This window comes from Vicugna pacos, chromosome 3 (genome assembly GCF_048564905.1).
Source record: "Vicugna pacos chromosome 3, VicPac4, whole genome shotgun sequence".
In the NCBI taxonomy this organism is placed as follows: domain Eukaryota; kingdom Metazoa; phylum Chordata; class Mammalia; order Artiodactyla; family Camelidae; genus Vicugna; species Vicugna pacos.
This window is the reverse complement of record NC_132989.1, coordinates 89,224,349-89,239,171: the sequence shown is the minus strand read 5'-3', so window position 1 is coordinate 89,239,171 and position 14,823 is coordinate 89,224,349. Positions and strand designations below refer to the sequence as shown.

Below are 14,823 nucleotides of genomic sequence, written 5' to 3'. Positions count from 1 at the left end.
ACATTTCCTGTAACTTGCCAAGGTCATGCAAGAAACCAAAAGTAGCTTCATGGTTTGTATATAATCCATAATGTCTGTTGATGTATTCTATTCCTGTATTTTCAATTACAAGGAAAATTTAATTTAAAAATTGTCTTCCTTGGCTCATTTAAAACTTCGTATGAAAATAGTGTTATTTTCCATCCTATGTGATGATCTTTAAATTTAATCTGTATTTCTAGGCTGGTGGATATATTCACTTTGCAATACTGCTGGAGTTTTCAAATCTGGACATTTTAAATTCAAGAATTCTAATAACTCTGCAATAAGCTTTATTGCAGTGGGCACACAAATGCCTTTATTTTGTAAGAACTTTGTTGATAAAGTTTATTGCCCGAGCTCTGCAGGTCCTGTCTTAGAACTTAGGCAGGAGATTTGATATTTGTGTAGATACTACAGGGAAGGACTCCTGGGACTGATAGGCAGGTGGCTCTCACCATGGGTCCTATCCTGCTGGCACAGGGAGCCACTCCTAAGTCCCACTGTTGCCACTGTTGCTACCGCTGCTTCTGCTACTGCCCTTGCCACTGCTCATCTGGGCCCAGTTCTGGCTTGGGCACAGTGGGGATACATGGCATCCCAGACTGCTGAGGCGTGCCTGTGTGCGCCTTGCTGCCAGGACAATTGCTTGGCTTCTGTACCGCCTGCTGTGCCCGCAGGCCTGAACCTGTGTGTGCACAGCTGCTACTTACAGCTCCGATGCTCATGTTCATGCTTCACTGTCCCAGTGGACTTCACTTACATAACATAAATTCAAAGATAAAATGGTTATGAATTTCAAGATGGCTGCAGAGAGCATTAATCCAAGTACAGGATCCTTCCCAAAGCAGGTCCCTTTGCAACTGCTGGTCACATACCACGTACCCATGAAGCCATCCTTGTGACTCTCAAATGAATTTGTAAATTATCATAAAAATACACTGAATATACATGGATATTTTTGTTCACTGTTTTAATAGGGTTTTTCAAAATCAAATTCATAGATTAAAGCAGAGCACGATAAGATTTAAAAACTCAACTTCACAAACTTTGGAACTGTACGTGGCTGCTGACTAGTAAGGAATAACTAATCCCATCTAGTTGAAGGAGTTAAGATTCTTAAAGTGAAATTCGTTTTATTTTTTATAAAATAAGGTCATGCTTTCATATTAAACTACTCACTAGTCTCTCTCTCTTTCTCTAATGGAGAGAAAAGTATAAAATGAAATTTAATTTTAAAGAAATTGTATATAGAGATAGAGACAGAGAGAAAAGTATAAAATGAAATTTAACTTTAAGGAAAGCAAATTATTTGTATATTATATTACACAATGCAAATAGTATAATAACTCCATGCACAAGTTTTCATGAACAGAGTTCTTACAGGAATATATATAATTAGTCTCAGGAACACACTTAAGTTCCAAAAATTCTAGACATTCCATGAACAAGAAATGGGGTATTGAATTAACAAAGCAATGATCTATAAAAATCTTGGATATACATTTTATGTTAAATGGATATTTAAATTCTTGAAATTCAACTCAGAAACATAAAATTGGATTCATTACAAACCATACTACAAAATAAACTTTATGTAGCAAAGACCCTCTCAATTCCAGCAGGGATTTAAACTGAGTTACTATGTGAAGGAATTTGAGCAAGAACATGTCTTAAGCAGGAAAAATTCTGGATAGATGAGGCTGGATGTGAGACAGGGTACTTGGGAGAAAATTCTGGTTGAGAACATTTATCAAATTTGGAAAATTCCTCATCTACCTACTTATCTAACTACCTGTCATCTAGTTATCTACCTATCTATCTATCTATCTATCTATCTACCTACCTACCTACCTACCTACCTGTCGGAAGATTTTCTCATAGATCAGCAAGTCTAAATCATAAGGACAATATGTAATAGAATAAGGAATGCACTAGGAAACATAGTGATGGCCAGAGTTGAAAAGGTCAGAACATTTTTTTCAGGATAATATGAAAAGCCGCTGAAGTTTTTCAACAGGGAATGATACACTCTGAACTAGGAAGATCGATCAGGAAGCATTGCTGAGCAGCGGTCCTCAACCGAGGATGATTTTGCTGCTCAAGGGACACGTGACAACATAGAGAGAACATTTTGGTTTTTACAACAGGGGGAAGAACTATTAGCGTCTAATGGGTAGAGGCTAGTGAGGCCGCCAAATGTCCTACAGTTCACGGTAAGTTCTCCCAAGGCAAAAAATTATTTGGCCTCAAAGCCAGCAGTGGTAAGCTTGAAAAATCCTCGTATGAAGGATGGACTTAACAATGGGTAGAGAAGTCAGTTTAAAAGCTACTACAAGTTTAAGGGAGGTGAAATGAGAACTGAAATTGTATAAAAGTATAAAGGACAAAACAACAACAACAGATAATTTTGAGGAGACAAGATGTATAGAATTTAGCATATCAGGTTTTTATGAAATGGTAAAAGAAAGAATACCTCAGGGGGTTAGGAAACATTTAGAAAAATCATGCTAACATATAGGCCTGTCTTTATGGAGGACAGTGATCTTTGAGACCAGCATCATTCTCTTCAGACAGTGAATTTCCTCTACACACACTGCATGTACAAGTGCCAACCCAGCCCTCACAGTGGTATGTGAGTATTTAGGTGAAAACCACGTGATTAGGAGGCTGCTATTGAAAGATTCCCAAGTAGAGGAACAATATTTTATACCATCATTTGCAGTGTCTTTTATCCCCTCCTCCTGTCCCCACCATCCCCACCCACCATCACACTTCCAGTCACAAAAGATGCAGGCAGGAAAACTAAATTGACTGTGATAAAACACACATACAGTGTTATCCTTGAAAAACATATGATAGAAGCAAATAACATGCATGGCTCTAAACTGTTCAAAGCACCAAGTATTACATTAAACCAATTTGGCCTTGTCATCATACAGTTCTTATCATCACCTGATGAGTGAGGACGTTGAGGCAGAGAGCACTGTGACTCGCCCGAGATGACAAGTGTGTTCCATGGAAGAGTCAGCTTTCTGAACTCAGACCATTAGGCTTTAGGGAATGTATTATTAACCACTACATGACACTGATCTCTACTTTATAAACATAATATTTATAATTTTGGGCAAGATATTGGAGTGAAAGACCAACGATTAGCTCAAATTTCTCATTTCAACCATTATTTAACACAGTTAATTAAAATAAAGTAGAGCCCAGGCGTGCAGAAAGAAAAGCTAGGATCTTAGAGGGTTTTGTGAAAAATCCAGGAAGGTTTCTATTGCCAATATGTCCTATTTTTTTCTTATGAGGCTGTTCTCTTTTAAAAATGACTCTATCATTTGTTCGTCTACATCAATAATCCCATGAATAAGAGAATGTATGCTCAGAGTGCTTCACCATACAATCCAAATATTACCAAGTTACATATAATTTGAGTCCTATTGAAAGTAAACAACCAAATTACCAGTGAGCTCTGATTTAATTAGGGAATATCCCGTTTTCATTCTAGGTAATGATGTACCAATAAACTGCTCTTTATAGATTAATTTTTTATTATTCAAATTGATCACTCATTTAATTCATCACTTCACTGAGTCATCATTGAAACTGATTTTCTTTTTTTTTTGCAGAAAATGTATTGAGCCAAGTTAAGAGAAAAAATATATATGATAACTTGATCATTCCATTGGGGAATTTTCATATAGAAAAATTATATTTTGAGCTTTCTCTAGATTTAACTTAAAATCCTTTCTAGGCGTTTGTTTTCATATCTTTTTTGTACTGCTATGGAATGTGGGTCAGGGTGAAGGGCTATGGCACAAAAAAAAAAAAGAGAGAGAGAGAAAAGAAGTATTTATTCTAGACTGTCTTAGCTCTCCTGACATAGGACATTCAAATTCAAACTAAGTCACTTAGTAACCCACCATGGCAACAAAAGTTCCTCAGTTCATCACCTTTCACATGAACTGAAATTTTATAAAGTTAGGAAGCCAAATATTCCATTATTGAATATCTGAATTAACTCTTCTTTATCCCTTGAAAGTAAAAATGAGTACTAATATGTTAAGTAGGTAAACTCTTAGCAAAATATGATATATAGAATTTAAAGACTCAAAAATTCACACATCAATTGCTAAATTATTAAAGAATCAGAGAAATAACAAAGTAGCAGAGCCAGAAAGCCAGGCAGAGAATGAGCTCTGCAAAGCTAGGTCACCAAATTTCTATCAGTGTGTTCAACTTACTTCTTCAGTCACTGAATAAACTTATTACTTATATCAATTACAGCAATGCCAATCAGATTGAAAATTGCATTAAGGAGTCCTCAAGACAAGGAATACAGTGCAACATAATCTGCCTGAAGACATAAGAAGAGTCAGCAAAATAGGTTGCCAATTCCAAAGATATTGCCCTCGCTTGAATATGCCATGATTTTACTTTATCTGTATAGAAGAGAACAGAATTAGGATAGTAAACAATTGTTATCCATCAATTTCACAGAGCTGAAGAACGTAAGCCACGAACAGACTTTGGGAGTGAGCTTTATATTGATTGGTGATTAAAATAGAATTATCACTGTTGTTAAGTAGTAATTTGAGTTTTTTTGTTCTTTGAATTGTGTCCCCTAGAATTATTGGATTCATGCACTTACTACAAACAGAGACATTAAAACAACATCCTTGAAGAGATCCTTATCTTCGTTGAATGAAACATAGTGACATTTTGTTACAGATCATAGTAAGTGATAATGTCAGTAGGAAGACAAGTAGAGAGCAACTCAATGAGGCCATCCTAAATTGAATTATTTGGTAGAAACACGTACATGCCATTTCTAAGGAGACCAGGGGTAAAAACTGCCAGCAATGCTGAGTGTAAGGTAAAAATGGAGATAGCCAAAAGAAATAATATTTCTTAAAAAAAATGTGATTAAAAGAATATATATAGGATGCAAGCGTTTCCCCTACAGTACAGTGCTGTGCAAAGCAAATTCTAACTCCAAAGTGCGCAGGAGGAGAGCCTACCAACCTCGTGCTTTTGTTGATTCCATGACCTGTCTACCTTGTTATGTAACATCAGCACTATATTTTTAAATGTATTTGAAAGTAGTGATTATTTCCTTTCCATTCACATGATAAAAGCTTTTGAATTCTTGGGATATATATTTGCATTCTTGAGAGCAATCTCTCCAAATAATTTAAAAGCTATGATTTCTAACAATGACACTGTTAAAAAGTCAGATATACAATTATATATATTTTTCAACTGGAGAAACTTCTTTTTCTTATTTGTAGTGTTATGAGCTACTTACAAATATTTTCACCTCTGACATCAACCCTTTTGCATTATAGAGGGTTCAAACAGCTTTTAGCAGTAAAAAGTTACTGCGTAACTAAACTGCTACTGCTATGAAAAGAATGAGGTCTGGTCATTTTAAGAGTTTGTTCTAGACCTGTTCCCTGGCCAATGAATCCTTTGAGTTCTAAATGTTCTCTTTACTATTTCAATAATGATGATAAAATACAAAATTTGCCCTTAGTAGATTTATAAATTAAAATTTAATGATGCTTGAGATTATGGATATTTTTCTCACATTTCTTTCAATGTTGGTGTATTATTTTAAAATAAAAACATAAATAAATTAATAATTCTTAAATTTGGAATGTCTATTAGCCCAAATTTTTGTACTAAGAGTTCATTAATACTTATAGAAAGGTACTAAATTAGATATTAAGATTTTAAGTGTAACTTTTCAACTATAATTAGCATTTCAAGAAAAATATTTTCATGTGGTACCTCTTTGCTTGTTTGTATAAGTCAATATGAGCAATTGTATTTTACGTATTTTTCCATATATAAATATTAGTAAATACATTTTACATAATGCATAAATATAAAGGAACAATGGAAGAGATTAGCATACACTAAGCACTTAACTCTTTGCAAGGTACTCTTACGTCATCTCATTGCTCTTTATAACATTTCTGAAACCTCATATTGTTATATTACAGGTAGGGAATGCAAAGCTTGGACAAATTAAGAAACTTGCTCAAAGTCACACACCTGTAGGTGGCAAAGTTGGAAGGCAATCACAGGTCTGTCTGAACCACAGTATAATCTTTTCCACTCTAAAGATCTTAGCTGTATATTTCATAACCATTTATATGAGTAAAATTCATGATAATCATAATACAAGATTTTCAAACATTCTAAGAACATAACCATAGTACAGAAATTCTTTAAAGAATGTACGTATTTTCATTGCAACCAATGAAAGGAAACCTCTACTATATCTTAAGGGAATTTAGAGGAAAAAATTATCTCAGGTTTTCATCAGAGAAAATCTCTGAGGGAAAATTCCCCTGGAGTGTCTGAGGTCAATAAAGGTGGTTGGGTATCATGGTTGTATTTCACTTTTATATCTTCTTATTGGCTAAAAACTCTCAAAGGGCTCTCCTCCTTTCCCCCATCCCCAAAGCTCGAGATGGAGTAAACTACCCTGGTATCTAATAGGAGAGAAACTTCTGGAAGGAAATTCTTGCCTGAGGTGTAATCCTCCAGAGAGCTGGAAGGTGCAGGTGACATAGAGAAGCAAGTTCAACGTGAAACACTAGCGGATGCTGTGCGCTGTCATTCAACACCTGGCTGAAGCGAAATAAGCAATGATGCCATATTTTCTAGGTGCTGTTAGTTAATAGGCACTTTAAAGTAACTGTATGCATTTTAGCAAAGCAGCTCTGCACTGATTATCTTCAAATTAGTAGAGCATCTCTTTTGATGGCCTTCTCAAGTTAACTCTATTAATTATTGGTTTTAGCATATTGCTAATGTGCAAAACTATTACAATTAAAGTGAAACAAAGAACTGTAGTCTTTTTGCTAGGCTCAAACTTCTGCTCCTAGTAAGAAAAGTAGCCACCTGAGACATAAAAGCAGCAGTATGTTACGAACACCTTTTCAGCCTAAGTGAAGCCCTTGGGTGGTTATTGTTAATTAGATCATAAAATGTATTAAGTGTGCAATTTTTATTTATGTAAATGTTTATGGGACCATCTAAATTAAAGAATTAGATTTTCTTCCTGGATAATTTGCATATATGTCAGTTTGTATGACAGATGGTGGAATATAGAAAGAATTTGTACTTTTTATGCAGATTAAATGAGAGGCTTTATATAAAAGGCTGACACATAAAGCGGCTGTTTATAAAAGGGTGGATACATAATAAGATGTTTAAGTGTCTTCCATATAACATAGTTCTGCAAATGAGGGTCTAAATTTATTTACAGTGTGTGTACATGTGTGTGTTTTAATTTAACAAACATGCTTACAGCACTTTCTACTGCTAGCTACAATTCTAATCTCTTTACAAACATGTAAGTCATGAAGAATTTTATTAAAATCTAAGGTTCAGAGATAAGCATAGCACAGAAAATTTTAAACCACAGAGAAAAGAAGCCGACAAGAAGCTAACTCAGTAATTGGTTATTTATGTTGAGGTTAAAAAGAGATCTTCCATTAACCCAAAAGGTAGACTCTCATTTATTACAGATTCTGAAATCCCACCTTAGCAATGGTAGAGTTTGCTCTTAACATTCAACATATCCACATAATTTTGGATGGTATGTTTATGAACTTCTCCGCTTTTTCTTTTTCTATCTGGATTTGCTATTGAGCCAGGGATCCCATGACCAGAGGTAAAAAGGGACAGTGATAGAAAATAAAAGCTTTGACCCATTAAATATGTTTTCTTATAGTAGACTGACTCTTATCCACAGAGTCATAGAAAGTTATAATTGTATAAGATCTAGGTAAAAATTTAGTCTATCCCCTTACAGTCAAACTGAGGGTCAGACTCTCCATGATGGTAAGATGAAATTACATGCTTATATAAGTAAATAAACACATCGATACATAAATGAAAATATTCAGACTACCCAACTGTATTTTAATCTAATATGCAAAGAACAATATATCTGAGGTCTCACTTGGTTTGTCTAAGAATTGAAAATCAAAAAGAAGCCCTCTTGTCTCCACATGCGTACAAGTATCATTTCCACTGAATTTGCATAATCACAATAACCCATAGCATCACCACCACCACCACCACCAAAAACACCAGGTTCAGTTCACATAGATCTCTTACAATAGGAACTTAATTCGTCTTGGTGATTATCACCACAGCCTTATGGCAGCTAGAACGGCCTTCATTAACTTCATTTGACTGATATGGATGGATTTTAGAGTTTCACTGACTTGCCCATGGTCTCATGATAGGAAGCAGTATCTTTCCATTGGTTCTTTGCAGATACAGTGCATTTTAAGCTGTAATTTAATCATCGCTATCCAGAACTCTGCTCACATATGGGTATTAAGAGGACAAAAATCAACCCTGATCTGGTGAAACCATCTCCATCCTGAAGGTGATAGTACAAGTCAGATTATTACTACAATACATCTGGGTAAAATGATGAGGACATCTGCTATGATCTGTATTGCCCAGCATTGCTCTCGAGCTATCTCTTTCAGGGAATAGATCGTATTAGATCAGTGGCTAATTAAATTATACAGGAAACCATTCCCCTATGCTCAAGTTATTTCAATCACAAGTTTAAAAGACAAGTGCTGCCAGTTAAAATTGTTCTGTTACTTTAGAGAAATACCTTTAAAATTCATCTCATTATTTACAGCAAAGTAATAATGATACAAATCAGCAACAGTACATGTTATTTAATTTTAAAGGCATGACCTTAAATTGCAGACAAACAAATAAAGCCTTCCAGTAAAAGTAACGCTAGCATTTGGTGTATTGATTATGCAGTCTAACAAGATAAGCCTAGGAAATCCTCTGCCGTGTAAGGCTGTGCAAAATGCAGAAAGTATTGAGCACTTGGAGTTATTTTTTAGAAGCCAAACCCTCAACTTAGAGCTCTTATCCTATGATATGTATTCAGTGTTTTCTTAGCATGTAAGACTTCTGCGGCAGTTACGGATCTGAGAGAATATTCTGCTTTGACTTCCAAAACCACATAAGCCTTACACACAAATGTACATTTCATAATGAGTGGACTCCTTGATCTCACATACAACTTCATACAAAATTCAAATACCAACTAGTACTGAAGAAACGCAAAACACATTTCTTGATCAATACAATTAAAACAAATACCATTTTTTTTACAAGGACCAGAAAGGTTAAAACCTAGAGTCTCAGTTATCTGTGATAAATCAATTCTCCACTCACATCACAATTTAGTGTGAGTGTGTGTATGTGTCTGTGTGTCTAAGAAAGAGGGAGGGAGTTTTTGGTACTATTAGCTTACAATAAGACTAGGAAAATGGTGATGCAGACAAAATTCCCATTTCTGATGAGCTCCATTCAATTCTCTAAAATCAGAACAAAAACACATGGCCGACTGTCCCACACACAGCCAACCACGCCAGTACTAGCCAAAGAAAATACGAAAGTGAAGCAGGTCCCCATTGGACATCAGTGGGTTCCTCTGAAATTATGCTAATGAGCATATTCTAGTTATCTTCTTACAGTATGGAGAAAATTGAGGTTATCTTAGTTTTAGGAAAGAAGCGGTTTTTACTCTATGTCTGCATGTTTAAAAAAAAATCCTAATAAGAAGGCAAATGCTATTGGGAGCGAAATGTTGCTAAATCCTTTGGTAGAATTCTTACCTGTTTCTAATTCTAATTTTACCCAATGCCAACATCACCCACAACTCTGACCACTTTGGGTGTGGGGCATGATAACCCACGTTTCCTGAGAAACACTGCTTGGTGCACTTCCTGTAGAATGCTGATCCAGAACATCTTATTCAGGCAAAATGACAAATTTGCCCCAAACTGGCAGACTGACTTTACAGAACACAGCTGGACAGGTCATATATATGTCTTCCTTAACTTCTTCTGATGTGGAAAGATACAACACTGTGGCTTACTGACAAAGCTAGAAAATGCCTTAACAATTAACAGCATGCATTTCTCAGTCAGCAGGGATTGTTCAGAAAAAAAGAAGTAAACATTCAAAGCTTAATGATTTCTCTTGTGCATCACTTCCGTGACTCACACAAGATTTTCCCAAGCTAGTTTTAAAGTGATTAATCTGCTCCAGTGATTCAATAGTCTTTCATCCTCACCTTTCTTTAGGCACTATTGACATAGGTTAACAAAATCATCTGTGTGTATTCAGGTGGGGGTGTATGTGTATGTGTACCCCAGGCTTGCCTAGAAACAGTGTAGTGTAGCATTCAGTCTGCGTGCTGTCCTTGGTAGGGGACACTAGGTTCTCTGGACAATGGAGACTGAGGCAGCAGTAAACCTCAGTGGAAACAACTTTCATCACATTGCAGAGGAGGTTTGAAAGGAGAGTACCAAATTCTCCAATCAGAGAATCAAGACAATGAACGGCCTATTCAACAATGTGTCCCATATCTTCTTCTGGAAGTTACCTTGAGTCTCTCTGTTTTGGGTAAGAAAGTAAAATCAGTGACATTCTCTGGAAGATCACACATCTGGTTTACTCTCAATTAGGTGAATGGAGTTGAAAATGATTCATCCAAATAAGACAGACCACTTTCCTGACCTCTAGCCCTAACTACTGACGTGGATGTCCCCTACCTGGCTTTAAACAGATGTCCCAGATCCCGTGTGTCCAAACAGAACTCTTCTAAACTGAGCCTACCACCACTGAAACCCATGGTTCCTGAATCCCGCATCTCAGTTCAACATCACTGACAACTCCATGTTGTACTTCCCTTCTCTCCATGGGGGGGACCCAAAGCACCCAGGCAGAAGAGCAGCTAAGTAGTGTCTCTTTCCACTACTACTCAAATTCTCAGGCTTGAAAATACCTATTTATCAGAGGACAACCAACCAAACACACATAAACAACAATTAAAAAGAATATCTTTTTGTCCCCCCTCTGTATGGCATCCAGGCTGTCATTCCCTGCCCAGTATTTCCCTCCAGGACATCTTATGATGTCACTTGGTTTGAGGCCATATTAAGCCCTGCCTTTGGTTTTTCTATTATCAATTGTTTATAATATGGAAAGTGACTTGGCATCCTTAATAACTATGCTTGTCTGTTGCGTACTTCTTCCATGATTGTGAGCATTAATAACTCTGAGGCCAGTTGTTTCCCTTTCAAGATTTTTAAAAATCAAATTACACTTCTGTGATAAACTCTACGTCATAATTAGGTTACATCATCCTGTAAGGCACTAGATGCCATCCTCTGGTCAGTGGTGGTTGATATTCATCGACTCTTCTGTTCTGTCACCACCCTTAGACTTCAGTTCTGCTCCTGTATTTCTAAAGCTGTATATTCTCTTTTTACTGTTTATTTTACTTTTCTCTTATATAGAAAGATAGATCTCCTTCCCCTTTTTTTTCCCAGTTGCACTGAGATACTTGAATGTTGCATTAGTTTAAGACATACAACATAATGATTTGACGTGTATATATTGTGAAGTGGTACCCGAAATACGTTTAGTTAACATCCATCATCCCGCATCGTTATAAAAACTACAGAATGCTTCAGAAATTTGTGTGTCAACCTCATGCAGAGGCCACGCTAGTCTCCGATCCTTCCAAGTTCAGCATGTGTGCTACAGAAGTGAGCGCTAGGGTTCCTTTTCTTCATCCCAATGAAAAATGCCTCACTATTCTTGAATTTTTCTTGCCTGGATTACTACAGATTATGATTCAAATTACCACTGACTACCTCTACTTTAACTGCCTTCCAGGCCATTTTTCAGAGTAGGAAGCCTCAAGTCCAGTCTAGCTACCCACAGGCTTAACGTTTCCTCAGAGCCTCAAGAGTAAGTCAGATCTACAAAGGGAATCCCAACAAGCTGGTTATGACGTGGCCCCTGCTCTCCAGCCACACTCCATAACTTTCCTACCTCTGACACCAAGACCCAGACAGCTCCTGCCACTGTGAACTGCTTGCAGGTCCCAACAAGCCAATTCACTCTCCTCCATGCCTTTAAATCGGTAATTTTAGCTGACTCGGTATGTGCTCTGGCTTCCTTCCCCTTGCCCGGCCACTTCTGCTAGTCTCTCAAGATGCAGATTATTTTGCAACATTCTCAAAGATCTACTGTGATCCCTCCAAACCAGCCCTCAGCAGAGTCCGGCTTCTTGCCCTGGGAGCCCAGCACTGTGCTTTCCTTTCTCATGTGATAACATGCTACCATCGGTTTCTGTTTGCCTCACCTGCATAACCAAAGCTCCCTAAGAGCAGGGACCACATCCTGACCATCTTTATATCACAAACATCCAACTGGGATTGACATTAACACAATCGAGGAGAAATACTTAACGGACCTAAAATGGTATTGGAGTATTATTCTGGTCTATAAATTTATCATAGCTATCTTGAATTGTGTTGGAGGTCGAAAGACCAGATGCCTTCACCTGAACCACAAAAGAAACCTCTCTCATTAAGATTCAGGGTATCTCCACTGTGATTGAAACGTGAACTTTAAATTTAATGAAATCAAACAGATGCCCTTAGCAGTTTGATCAACTCTTCTCCCAATTGATATCTGTATAGCAGATGGCATAAACAGCTCAGCACATATTTTAATACTAAAATACAAATTAAAATAAGTAAAATATTTCAAATTTATTAGGTATTTGTTTCTTCATGGGTGCCTTATCAGGGAACTGGCGTCCCTGGCTCATTTTCAGACATGCTTTCAACTATTTCTCTAGTCCTCCTATTTTTCTTCTAAGAAGGAGGTAAATATCCTTTCACAGAGCTATACTTATGCTTTTCTGGACTCAAAGTGCCAAGAGTAAAACTTGGCGTCCCTGGCTCATTTTCAGACATGCTTTCAACTATTTCTCTAGTCCTCCTATTTTTCTTCTAAGAAGGAGGTAAATATCCTTTCACAGAGCTATACTTATGCTTTTCTGGACTCAAAGTGCCAAGAGTAAAACTTGAAGCACTACTCTAGCAATGCAAATATCACCCTTTTCATATTTTCTTCAGGAGATGAAGATGGAACACATACCCAATACATATAAACTGATCAAAAAGCCCACAGAAGTTGCTTTGGGTTCCTTTAGAGGAGGATGACAAATCTAACATTCACATAGGAGATAAAAAGTGTGGTCCATTACTCAAATGTGGACATGTGACCTGCCTAGTGAACAGAGCTCTTACAGGCCTTGTGAGATAAGCGTAGTTGGCACATCTATAAATGTGCAGTGTTACTCATTATTTACCTAGTGTTGTCATTTAGCTTCCGATGATTCCCGTGCATATTAAAAACTAAACATGAGAAATACTATTTTTACTTTCTAAAACATGATTAACCAGATATGATTGTTCTCAATATGCTCCAATTTTCTCTGTAGGGTGGAGAATGAAAATGGCAGAGGTTTCTGCCAGAATAAGCCATGAGTCTTTGGTGAATAGTGGGCACTGAATTTTAGCCTTTCCGTTACTATTCCCCGCTACCCCTAACAAATTAAAAAAAGTTAAAGGCAATGTCAACATTCTGAATTGCCTAATCGTAGAATATGCTGGGCTTCCCGGAATCATTACTCATGTATGGACCAAATAACAGAGAATACATTTAAATACACTACAGTTTGAAGGTGTTTTCTCAATAACTAACCCTGAACTAGTTTGACATCATGCAGGACTCAAAATTCAGATGCAGTTTTCTATCAGTGCAGCGTCAAGTACATAGTGTGCACCCATCAAATATTAGTGGATTGACAATTTTTGATGGATGGATTGAGGTATTAAGTGGCTACTAATAATCTGTTTAGTAATTACCACTAATAATTTACTTTTCTGCTACTATGTTACTGAATGTTTCTGAAATACATTGTTCTCTGGAAAAAATACAGCAATTATCAGGGGAGCCATTTTTTTTTAATCAGTTTTTCGTACTGTTAGGTCAAGGTCAGACTTAGGGGCAGAATATATAGTTGTGTTTACTAGGCCTTGTAATATTTGACCTTTAAGCTGCTGTTCGGCCATGCCACAGCTTTTGCAGAGAAAGCGATCATGTTATATTCAGTTCACTGCTAAAATAAATACAAGGTCATTGCCTCCAGCAGGTGACAGGAAAGAATAAAGTAAAATCTTCTTGATCGTGACACCAAAAACAAAAAACAAAACTAAGAATTTTCCTCAAGGCTTTTGAATGTACTGAGAAATGTAAATAAATAAAACAATAGATTACCCATAGTCAGCTATGATCAATTTAATTTGGCCAACCATACAAAAGCAGTTTCCTTAAAAAAGAGCTACCCAGGGTCTCATTAGTGAAGAGGAGAAAAAAAAAATCAAGGTCGAGCTAAAGGTGTATGACTTCACGGTGGAAAATTTCAATCCTCCAAACACCTCCTGGATAAGAAACTAAAAAGCACAAGGAACAAGTACTGTCAGGCAGATTTCAAAATCTCATTCAGACCACTGGACAAATATGAAGCTAGAAAAAAAGGAGAAATTCTAAACATACTGAGGTTTACATTTTTACAAAGGAAGGCTGACAAGGCTGGAGGTGGGCATGGGGTGTCCCTATTGGAGTGGCGGAGAGCATTATCTGCACACCAGTTTGAACATGGAGAAGTGGGCACCTCCAAATTCCAAAGTGACCTCTCATGTGAATTGCGTCTTCAGGGAAAAAAACAACAGTAATTGTGAACTGACTTTATGAATAGATAAAAATGCTTTTTTCTATTTATCTTTTAATCCTGTCCTGTCCTTTTTAGAAGAAAAAGTGATTATAATGTTGAAATGCAAGCGAAGAATGGTGAGAAAACATAAAATG

General features: G+C 36.7%; 1 protein-coding gene and 1 non-coding gene across 2 annotated transcripts in view; both read right to left on the bottom strand.

The window, feature by feature from the left end:
- The window catches only part of HCN1 (hyperpolarization activated cyclic nucleotide gated potassium channel 1), a 320,367-nt gene that overhangs the window by 91,305 nt on the left and 214,239 nt on the right, over window positions 1–14,823 (bottom strand). The gene's annotated exons all lie outside the window — the stretch shown is intronic.
- Window positions 11,548–11,650, bottom strand: LOC116280123 (U6 spliceosomal RNA). The gene has a single exon (XR_004189457.1). It is a non-coding gene; the product is annotated as a U6 spliceosomal RNA (small nuclear RNA).